The 10593-nt window shown below is 34.4% G+C and overlaps 1 pseudogene; it reads left to right on the top strand.

The window, feature by feature from the left end:
• The first annotated feature begins 435 nt into the window (after positions 1-435).
• On the top strand, positions 436-9640 carry LOC116889887 (annotated as a pseudogene).
• Positions 9641-10593: the final 953 nt, after the last annotated feature.

The raw sequence follows: 10593 nt of genomic DNA, 5'->3' as shown, positions 1-10593 counted from the left end.
AATATAAGTGATTGAATATAAGATTGAATATAAGATTTTCAATGGAATAAAATTGAAGACCCAGAAATGAACCCACACTCCTATGATCTCTTAATCTTTGACAAAGGAACTAAAACTATCTAGTGGGGAAAGAGACAACATTTTCAGCAAATGTTTCTGGTTCAACTGGAAGTCAGCATGTAAAAGAATGGAAATTGATCTATTCTCATCACCATGTACAAAGCTCAAGTGCAAGAGGATCAAGGACGTTCATATAAACCTGGTAATTTTATTTTTCAAATTGCTTTTGTTGTGATTTCTCTCTTTCATTCTTTAAATTATGTTGCCTTTACTATAAAATTATAATAAATTTTATGACTTGAACAAATAATATATATACATATATACATATATATATACATATATATATACACATTGCTGTGCAATGCTTGTCTTTAGCTCCACCAATTTCTGAAAAAGAGTCACTTTACTAATTCTTTTGGGGACAGAGTGATTATGAAAGAGAGAGTAAGAGTGCAAGAAGACAATGGCATTGTTCACATTCAGAAATTCTCACAAAGCCTTAGGATTAAGGTGAAGATAGGGCAGTTCAGCCCATATTTTCCACATGGTGGACAATTTCACTTATATGGAGACATGATTGAGTTGGCCACAGGAAGTAGAAAGGTGTATGTGTTCTCACTTATTGATTTATATTGCATAGTAGTAGACACTCCAACATACTGAAATGAAAACTTTTGTCATATTCAGAACCAATTTCGCGGCTCCTGTATTATGTTTCTTATTTCATTTTTAACATGTTTTTACTAATTCCCTGAAGATTTCATGCATGCATAAAATATCCCTTTTTCATATCACAAACATTATCTGAAATTTAACGAATAAAAAACTGTTCTTCACCACTCTATGATATCCTTTCCTATATGTTAAACAATATTATCTTCATGTGATTGTTGTTATTACACAGTACTCTCCTTCCTTGCCTTAAACCTCTGGAACACATATTTATATGAATGAGACTAATGTGACAGTTATGAAATATTAAGATTCATAATTGCTAACATTTATCATTATATTCAAAAATGTTTTCCCATATAATAGGATATGTACCAAGATCACTAATGAATGCAATTACAGAAATTCATATTCACAAAAATACTTTTCTTTAATTGTGAAAATGCTTCACTCCTTCTTTAAAAGGGGAACAAGAATACACTTGGGAGGGAATAGGGAGGCAAAGTGTAGAACAGAGGCAGAAGGAACACCCATTCAGAGCCTGCCCCACATGTGGCCCATACATATACAGCCACCAAACTAGATAAGATGGATGAAGCAAAGAGGTGTAGGCTGACAGGAACCAGATGTACATCTCTCCTGAGAGACACAGCCAGAATACAGCAAATAGATAGGCGAATGTCAACAGCAAACCACTGAACTGAAAACAGGACCCCTGTTGAATGAATCAGAGAAAGGACTGAAAGAGTTTGAAGGGGCTCAAGACCCCATATGAACAACAATGCCAACCAACCAGAGCTTCCAGGGACTAAGCTACTACCCAAAGACTATATATGGAATGACCCTGATCTCCAATCTCATAGGTACCAATGAATAGCCTAGTAAGAGCACCAATGGAAGGGAAAGCCCTTGGTCTTGCCAAGACTGAACCCCTAGTGAACGTGATTTTTGGGGAGGGTGGTAATGGAGGATGGATGGGGAGGGAAACACCCATATAGAAGGGGAGGGAGAAGGTTTCGGAGGATGTTGGCCTGGAAATCGGGAAAGGGAATAACAATCGAAAAGTAAATAAGAAATGCCCAAGTTAATAAAGGTGGAGAAAGAGAAAGACCTGAAAAAAAAAAAGAAAAAAGAAAATCTCGTTCACACTTTAAAGTAAGATGATCAAAATTTCAAAGGACCATATAGACAACCCAAGTACAACAGACAACGAAATGGCTGATAAAACACATCAAGTATGGCAATAATAGCAACCAGACAAAAGTAAAAAATAGTATTCAACAATAGCTGAATATTTTTGGTAGTATTATCTAATGTAATTTATGACAAGAAGGATTTTTTTTTATATTTTAATATATTCTATGATGCCTTCAGAAGGTATGGACACCGGTTAACATACAAGAGGAGAACTTTTCTTCATAAAATTAGAGGAAAACATTAAAATGTGTTATAAGAGTGAAAAAAGAAATTAGATAATAATATCTTAGCACCACTCCCAGATTTAGTCTTCTTTCTCATTCATTCTTCTTCAGGCAAAGTAAGGGGAAGAGGGTTGGTGGACGGTAAGACTTTGTCTTACTAGATACGGTGGTAAGACTGTCTTATGAGATATTTAGGGTTGCCGTATAATAATAAGTTTACCTATCTAAGTCTAAGTTACTATGTTCCTGTAGCTGATTTACTTATCTATGTCTAAGTCACTATGCTCTACTACTGTAACTGACCCGCCTTCTGTGTTCCTCTGAGGCCAGAAACTGCAGTCTCTGGCATTTCTCACCTCATTCTAAAATAACAGGAGATAAGGTAGAGGATTAATTGCTAGAGCTTTTTCCCTTTTTTCCCTTTACCTCTTGCTTGTCAGGCTAGGGAGAAGTTTGGAGCAATAAACTCCCATTGAACCAAAAGAAGTGAATAGCACTTGCAGAGGGAAAAACTTTTACATAGGCAAATGTGCATAAACTTATATAAGTTCATGTACAGATTTATGAATGTACATTTATACATTTCCACATATTAGTTGGGTCTAACTTACATGCATTCTCACAATTACATTCTTACATAAACACATGCATACATTCTCACGATTATATCCTTACACGCACATCCATACGTACATATGCATGTAGAGCACAAGACTAAGTACCAGTACAGAAAGAACTCACTCATTCTGGATGAACAATGAGCTCCAATTGTATTGCAGTGAGAAAGCGAAAGTTTCTACCCATTTAATGCTAAATGAATTAAACCCAAGTTTGTAAGAATAAAGGCTTGTTCCTTTTGGTAAGACTGAGTCTGATTGTATTAACGAAGGGCCTGTTCTGTTCCATGATAAAGAGAAGCCTGCCTGATCCTTCTGTTCACTGCTGCTTCTTCATTTTTCCTCTTTCCATCTGCATTCTGCACATTCCTCTCTTATGGTACCTATAGTCTCTATGTTATTACACTGCCTTTCTTCTCAGCTCAGATCTTTTTAGTTCAGGTCTCCTTAACTCAATTCTCCTTAGCTCAATTCAGCTCAGTTCTCCTTAGCACACTTCTTCTTAGCCCAGTTCTCAATCGCTCAGTCCTCTCCAGCTCAGTCATCTTCACCTCAGTCCCTGTCCAGCTCAGTCCTCTCCAGGTCAGTTCAGTTCAATCCCTGTCCAGGTCAGTCCTCTCCATCACAGTCCTCACTCTTCTCTTTGTCCTCAGCACTTAAACATCTTTCAGAACATGTTACAAAGTTCATTGCAAGTTCATAAAAAAAATCAAATCAAAAATTGAAATAGAAGTTTATAACACAGAATGTTTACATGTACATCCATTAGGAGTAATTATCTGGCTAAGCATCCATCACCTGTCACAGCTCCACAAGTTCTCTGAATGTTTAAAACCATAACTAAGTTATTAGTGAAGTTTTGTATAGATAAACCCAGTCAATAATTTATCCTCTGCTCTAGAACCTATAATAAATCACTAGTTCCCTTTTTAGGACCTTTGGTTAATTATTTTACAACCTCTTAAAATGTGCTCTGAGTAGGAGAAAGCCTGGTTACTATCTAAGAGCAATTAACTTGTGATACTTGGGTGACTGGCAGAGTTCTCACTGCCTTTTTGACTATCAGAAAAAAACTTAATAGCAGTCTCACTATAGAAGAGCTTAATAATCACTGATATAATTTTAGGAATTCTTATAGGATCATCATTAAGAGTTAAGAAGTACTCTATTTGTCTATATATCATAACTATGAGACAGATCTGCAGAGATCTGCTCCAAAGGGGTGTGCTTTTATTTAATGATTGTTATATGTGTGTCATAATAACATCAGGGAAAATATTTTAGTAGAAGGAATCGTTCCTAAAATGAATCCCTTATGCCCTTGCTTAATAATGGCGAACCAGTTGCAGATTGTATAATAATCCGAGGCTGGCAATCTCAGGATGATCACCTGCTAATTATTAGCTTATCCTATTATGGATTCTGACAGATATGTATGGTATAATTCTTGACAAAAACACCCATCAAAAGAACATGACATTCAAGAGAAAGATCAGTCTCTACGAACAAGAAGAATTATATCGAGATGCAAACTTGGTTCCACATATGCAGATTACTTGAGTGTAATACACCACACAATATAGAATGACATTATTTTACATAAACATCCAGAAATGTCTGTTAACAAAGCCAAAAATTCATTCAGAGTTAAAGAATTAAAACAAGTTATAGAACAGAAGGAACACATATTGATGACATTTTCTTTCAAAAACATATTGACAATATTATAATATAAACAGAGAAAACTATTATCCATGAAAGTCAGAAATAATGACAAGTAGTTTTGTTGGTTCATGTTTTTATCCAAGTACTTTAGAGACAGTGGTCTGAAAATCACTCTTTCCTGCCAATCTGCCCTATACTATTAGTCCAAACCTGCCATGTGTGAGGTGGAGAAACTATCTTAAACTAAATTAACATGAAACACAAAAGTATGCACTTTTCTGTGCTCCAATTCAAAATAGTCTTTTAAACATTACAAAGTGTTAACATAAATTTAAAGAAAATGATGGGGGAAAAAGAAAAAAATGTATTCCAACCTTTATTGCGAGTATTAATCTAGGTTTACTTAATGGTAAAACCCCTTTTCAACAATATGAAAATCATAGGAAGTATTCTTCAAATCTTTAATTTTTGTCCAGCCTTTTCCAGTATTTGCAGGCACTGTGAATCATTCTGACTTAATGAAACACTCCATATTTAAGGTTACTGCACATCACTTTATCATTTCCACCCATAGTAAAACACATATGAAATTTCTAATGAGACAAGTGAGTGTTGGCTTCTCGGATAAATCCTGCAAATATATATTCCTATTCTGCCCCACTGGGATTATGAAATCAACTAAAAAGCAACTGCAAATATAAAATATATAATTTTTCCAATTTCTATATCATTTTCTAATTTAGTTGTAGATATAAAAATAATTAACAGAACTGTGCCAAAAAAAAAAAGAATCAAACAAAAACACACAAAGACTTTGTGCCTTGACCCACGTATTGACTCATTGAAAATTCACGGCAGATTACATCTCCACAAAAATCTTTTGGAAATAAAACTGCAATAAGAGCAAATTTCTCACAAGATTTTCCCCAATAATCTATTGTAAAACAACATGTAAATTAGATTTTAGTCACAATTTTTATTGGAATTAAATTAGTGCATGTTCTACTCTTTATATATAACATCTCATGCTTTACATTCATTCATGGTTATATTTGTTTTCAATGATTTTAAAACATACAGTTCTTCTTTTAAATGTCTTCAAATGCTAACTTGCTTCTCTGTTGCATTAATTATCTTTGATTGTAAGGAACGTGGGAGGAAGGGGTGAGTTGATGTACAGCTTATAGTCTGAGAAAGACAAGTGTGGCTATCTGGAGACTAGAACTAATGCATAGATCTCAAAAGAACACTATTTACTGGCTATACAGCGCACAGTGAGATGGGCACTCATATATCAATTATCAATTAATAAAATGCTTAAAAGTTATCAAGACAGGCTAGCATTGGCTGAGAAAATATCACAATTAAATTTCCCTCTGTTTGTTCACAGTACTTAATGCAAAATTGAAAATAATTAACTAAAAAACATCAGGTTGCAATATCCAGTTTTTACACACAGCTCACCATCAGCTCTTTGTTTCTGAATTACTAGACATTCAGAATTTATCCATAATTTCTTCAATGTATTTCTAATATTCATAACTGGTCATCAAAAATGGACAGTGTGAAATTTCAATCAGTTGGTATAAATAAAACAAGCCCATTGAAATCTTCATATAATTATATAAAACATAAAAGAAATAGCTAAAACTCATTAGTATTGTCTATTTTTTCTCAGATGCCATCCTCTGTGTGAAGTCCAGATTGTCATCCTGGATATAGAAAATTCTGGAAGAAGGGAATGGTAGTCTGCTGTTTTGTTTGAAGCCCCTTCTCTGAGAATGAAATTCCTAATGAGACAAGTGAGTGTTGGCTTCTCTGATAAATTCTGTAAATATATATATTCCTATTCTGCACCACAGGGATTACAAAAGCAAATGCCAATACAAAATATATAATTTTTCTAATTTCTATATCATTTTCTAATTTAGTTGTAGATATAAAAATAATTAACCAAACTGTGCCAAAAAAACAAACAAACAAACAAACAAACACAAAGACCTTGTGCCTTCACCCACATATTGACTCATTGAAAATTCATTGCAGATTACATCTTCACAAAAAATACTTTTGGAAATAAAAGTGCAATAAGAGAGAATTTTCCACAAGATTTTTCACAATAATTAATCTATTGTAAAACAATGTGCACATTAGATTTTAGTCACAATTTTTATAGGAATTAAATTATTCATATTTCATCACTATATCCATTTTATATATGATTATGCATATGATGTACATATAGGAGCCCATGAAAAACCGAATGTAATATAAAATATACTGGACTACATTATGAGACTGCTAGGTACAAAATCAATGTTCTCTGTAAGATTAATATAGAAGACAAATATATTTGAAAATTTATGAGAAACTGCTAAGTGTGTAAAATGCTGAGGACCGTGTTCAAAGGTAGATGTGATATAAATCCAGAAAGTAGGGGATAAGAGTTAACCCATGGTATAGAAATATATGATGAGACTCATATTCAGCATATTACAAACCATACCCATTATTAAAATAATTAGTTAGGGTTGGCAAACTGCAAAAAGTTAGCTTTTCTTTTTTTCCCCCTTTTTCTTTTTTTTTTTTTTTTTATTTTGGAGCTGGGGACCGAACCCAGGGCCTTGCGCTTCCTAGGCAAGTGCTCTACCACTGAGCTAAATCCCCAGCCCCCCAAAAAAGTTAGCTTTTCAATTATTTTGTTTTTCAGTTTATATAATAAATTAAAATTCTTAAAAGACAGATCCTGCCTGTGAATTGGTTCAACAGTAAAATCATTTGTTGCTAAAGCTTACAGTCTGAGTTTATTTCCATAATGCATGAAGTACAACCAAGAAATCTACTCAGAAATTGTCTTTTGAAGTTCTGCATTACATTAGATTTTGCTCACAAATAATTTTTATAAGTATACTGTAATTGTGTTCGCTCTAAAAACAAAATAGAATTAATAGTTATATCAATGAATTCTACAAAAGTCCATAAAACATTCCATTATATTAAATGTTATATGTGTGGGATGGGTAATGCATTTACTGGTACACATGAGAAGAAATAATGCCCCTGTAGTTATATTTATGTGCACTCGTGAGACAACTTACATGGGTGCTAGGATCTGAACTCAAATTCTGTGCTAGAGCAAAATATTAGATAAATCAACTTCTTAGGCAATTTATCAAATAATAGCTCTCTGCAAATGCATTTCTTATTTGGATAAGAACCCTGAAAACCAAAGAAGCACATCAACATCCTCTGAAATAACATAAAAATTACTTTCAATTACAATCACAGCTCATATTGTAGACATGATGGGGATTACAACATAGGAATGGGATCCTATTGCTTAAGATAAACCATCTAGCTTACCAGTCTTGCTTAAGGATTCTTCTGTTATACTGTCAGTTTTTTTTTTCAATACAGATTTCTTTCACATACTCCAAGACACTTAGGAATGTAGATGAGGCCAGGATGAAAGTGCTCAGTATTCCAAATAAGTCATCAAGGTGAAGGACTACTTAGTACGAAGTATCCCCAGAGATTTATATTTTTTCCTTCAGTACTAATATTTGTGCATCTCAGGAAAAATAAATAGAAATTTTGTTTACTTATTGGCAGATGAAGATACATCTGAGAGATATTTCTTTAATACTTTCTACTTTTTAAACATTAATATTATATCTCCTCTGATTTTCCACCTTCTTCTTACATCTTATGAGCGGAATCACCTAAATTCAATAATGCATATTTTACTTTTACATGAAAACATAAAAATAAATGTGTACACATATACCCAAACTATCTGTTCAATTTAGTGTTTTTTCTATGTCAATGATTTTGAGGTAGTGAATTCTCAAAAACCCATTACAGATATTGTTTGAAAAAAGTCACAGGGAATGAATTCATTAAACAGTTAATTAGCTCAGGAAACAGTGAATATAGGATTTTTAATTTATAAAATATACCCAAACAACATTGTTGTTTATGAAGGTATCTTCTCTCAGTTCAATAATCAACTTGATATCGACATAGATTGAAAACATGGTTTTGGAAATCTTTGCTTCCTGATAATATTAAAAATGATATAATCAACAAACTTAAATAGGTAAAGAAATAATTTCTTGGTTATATATTCCCTGACATCTTTATGAACATTATGAATTGAATATAAAGCTATGCTGCAATGTCCTTGAAATTATATTTCAGCATCAAAAGCAGCATTGCAATGCTTCTGTCAAAACTCTTGCTTGAAATTCCTTGTCAATAATTTTCTAAAGCAGCACTTATTAAACTTTTCTTTGGACATCAGATATGGACCAATGTGTGAATTATCCAGAGTACCAGTATGCCAACACAGAAAAAACACAAATGCATCAGAAAGGTGTGACCTTTGTAAGCTATGAAGAACAATTGGGGATGGCTCTTGCTTTAATAGCCTTCTGTTTGTCTGCATTCACAGCTGTGGTACTTTGGGTCTTTGTGAAGTATCATGACACTCCTATTGTGAAGGCCAATAACAGAATCCTCAGCTGCTTCAGCTATTAATCATGTCACTCATGTTCTGTTGTCTGTGTTCTTTTTTCTTCATTGGCCATCCTAACAGAGCTACCTGTTTCTTACGGCAAATCACATTTGGAATTGTATTCACTGTGGCTGTTTCCACAGTTCTGGCCAAAAGAATTACTGTTTTTCTGGCTTTCAAAGTCACAGACCCAGGAAGAAGGTTGAGAAACTTCCTGGTATTGGGTGCACCCAACTGCATTATTCCAATGAGTTCCCTATTGCAATGTATTCTGTGTGCAATTAGACTAGCAGTTTCTCCTCCCTATATTGATATTGATGAATATTCTGAGCATGACCACATCATCATAGTGTGCAACAAGACCTCCATTATGGCTTTCTACTTTGTCCTGGGATACTTGGTCTGCCTGGCCCTTGGAAGCTTCACTATGGCTTTCATGGCAAAGAATCTGTCTGACACATTCAATGAAGCCAAGTTCTTGACCTTAAGCATGCTAGTATTCTGCAGTGTCTGGGTCACCTTCTTCCCTGTCTACCATAGCACCAAAGCAGAGTGTTAAAATCTTCTCCATATTGGCATCCAGTGCAGTGAAGCTTGGATGCATCTTTGTATCCAAAACCTACATCATTTTAATGGGAAAAGATAGAAATTCTATCCAAAAAATCAGGGAGAAATCATATTTCTGAAAAAATATTTCAAGAATTCTGTCAAATGTAAATTTGGTATATACCCACCAAACAATTCATTACAGAGCATGGATCTAGTTTTGGAACCATTCTCACTGATTCCTTTAGTGATATGTAGAAGTATCACATCTACCAATTTTGTATACATTATCCATAAAATATTGCACTCATTCACTTGTTTAGTTTCCTCTGGGAAAACTAAATTTCTCAAATTATATATATGTAGAGTGGGGGAGATGGAAAATTCTTACTCTACTCTAAGTGAATTCATAGTGAAACAGAAAAGGTCGGTCACAATCTCCCTAATTGAATGAATCTTTAACAAACTTCCTAATAATATTGATACTCCCAATAAAATTATTTGAGTTATTGTAGATTAATTTTAATTTTGGTACTGTTATAAGTAATACCCTAATTAAACAATCCTAGGATGATAACATCCAGTCTGAACACTCAACTGAGGAGCTAGCTAGCACTTCTGGGAAATGATGCATTAGATGGGAGCCATCTCATGATGCAGATGAATCAAGCTGACGCTGGAGGATGAGCTTGCACTGGGGGTCAACACAAAGGAACATCTGCAAAGACCATCCTCGATTAGTATTGGCCACTATGCCACTCTTCCAGTAGCATTTAAATGTCCAAAGGCTTTTATATCTCCTGAGCTCAAAGATCCTCACTTCGTTTTCAGGCTAAGATAGCAACCTTCCATGTTATTAGAACAGTGGCCAGACCGTCCTATAGGCCTTTGTGTCAGGAGTGCTGTAGACCTGTTTTCCTGTTTTCTTTCAGCCAGTTATGGGAACAGAGTGTTCTGCTTTTGGCGTGTAATCTTTCCTGTCTACTGGTTTTCAGCTTTTCCTCTGGGCCTGTGTCCTGTGTCCACCAGGCAGTTCACATGGAGCAGAAATTTTGTCTTACTGTTGTCCCAGGACTGAGGTTGCTCCTGGGGC

Source organism: Rattus rattus, chromosome 1 (assembly GCF_011064425.1).
Source record: "Rattus rattus isolate New Zealand chromosome 1, Rrattus_CSIRO_v1, whole genome shotgun sequence".
NCBI classification, from domain to species: Eukaryota; Metazoa; Chordata; class Mammalia; order Rodentia; family Muridae; genus Rattus; species Rattus rattus.
The sequence above is the reverse complement of the archived record's forward strand: the minus strand, read 5'-3'. Positions and strand labels throughout refer to the sequence as shown.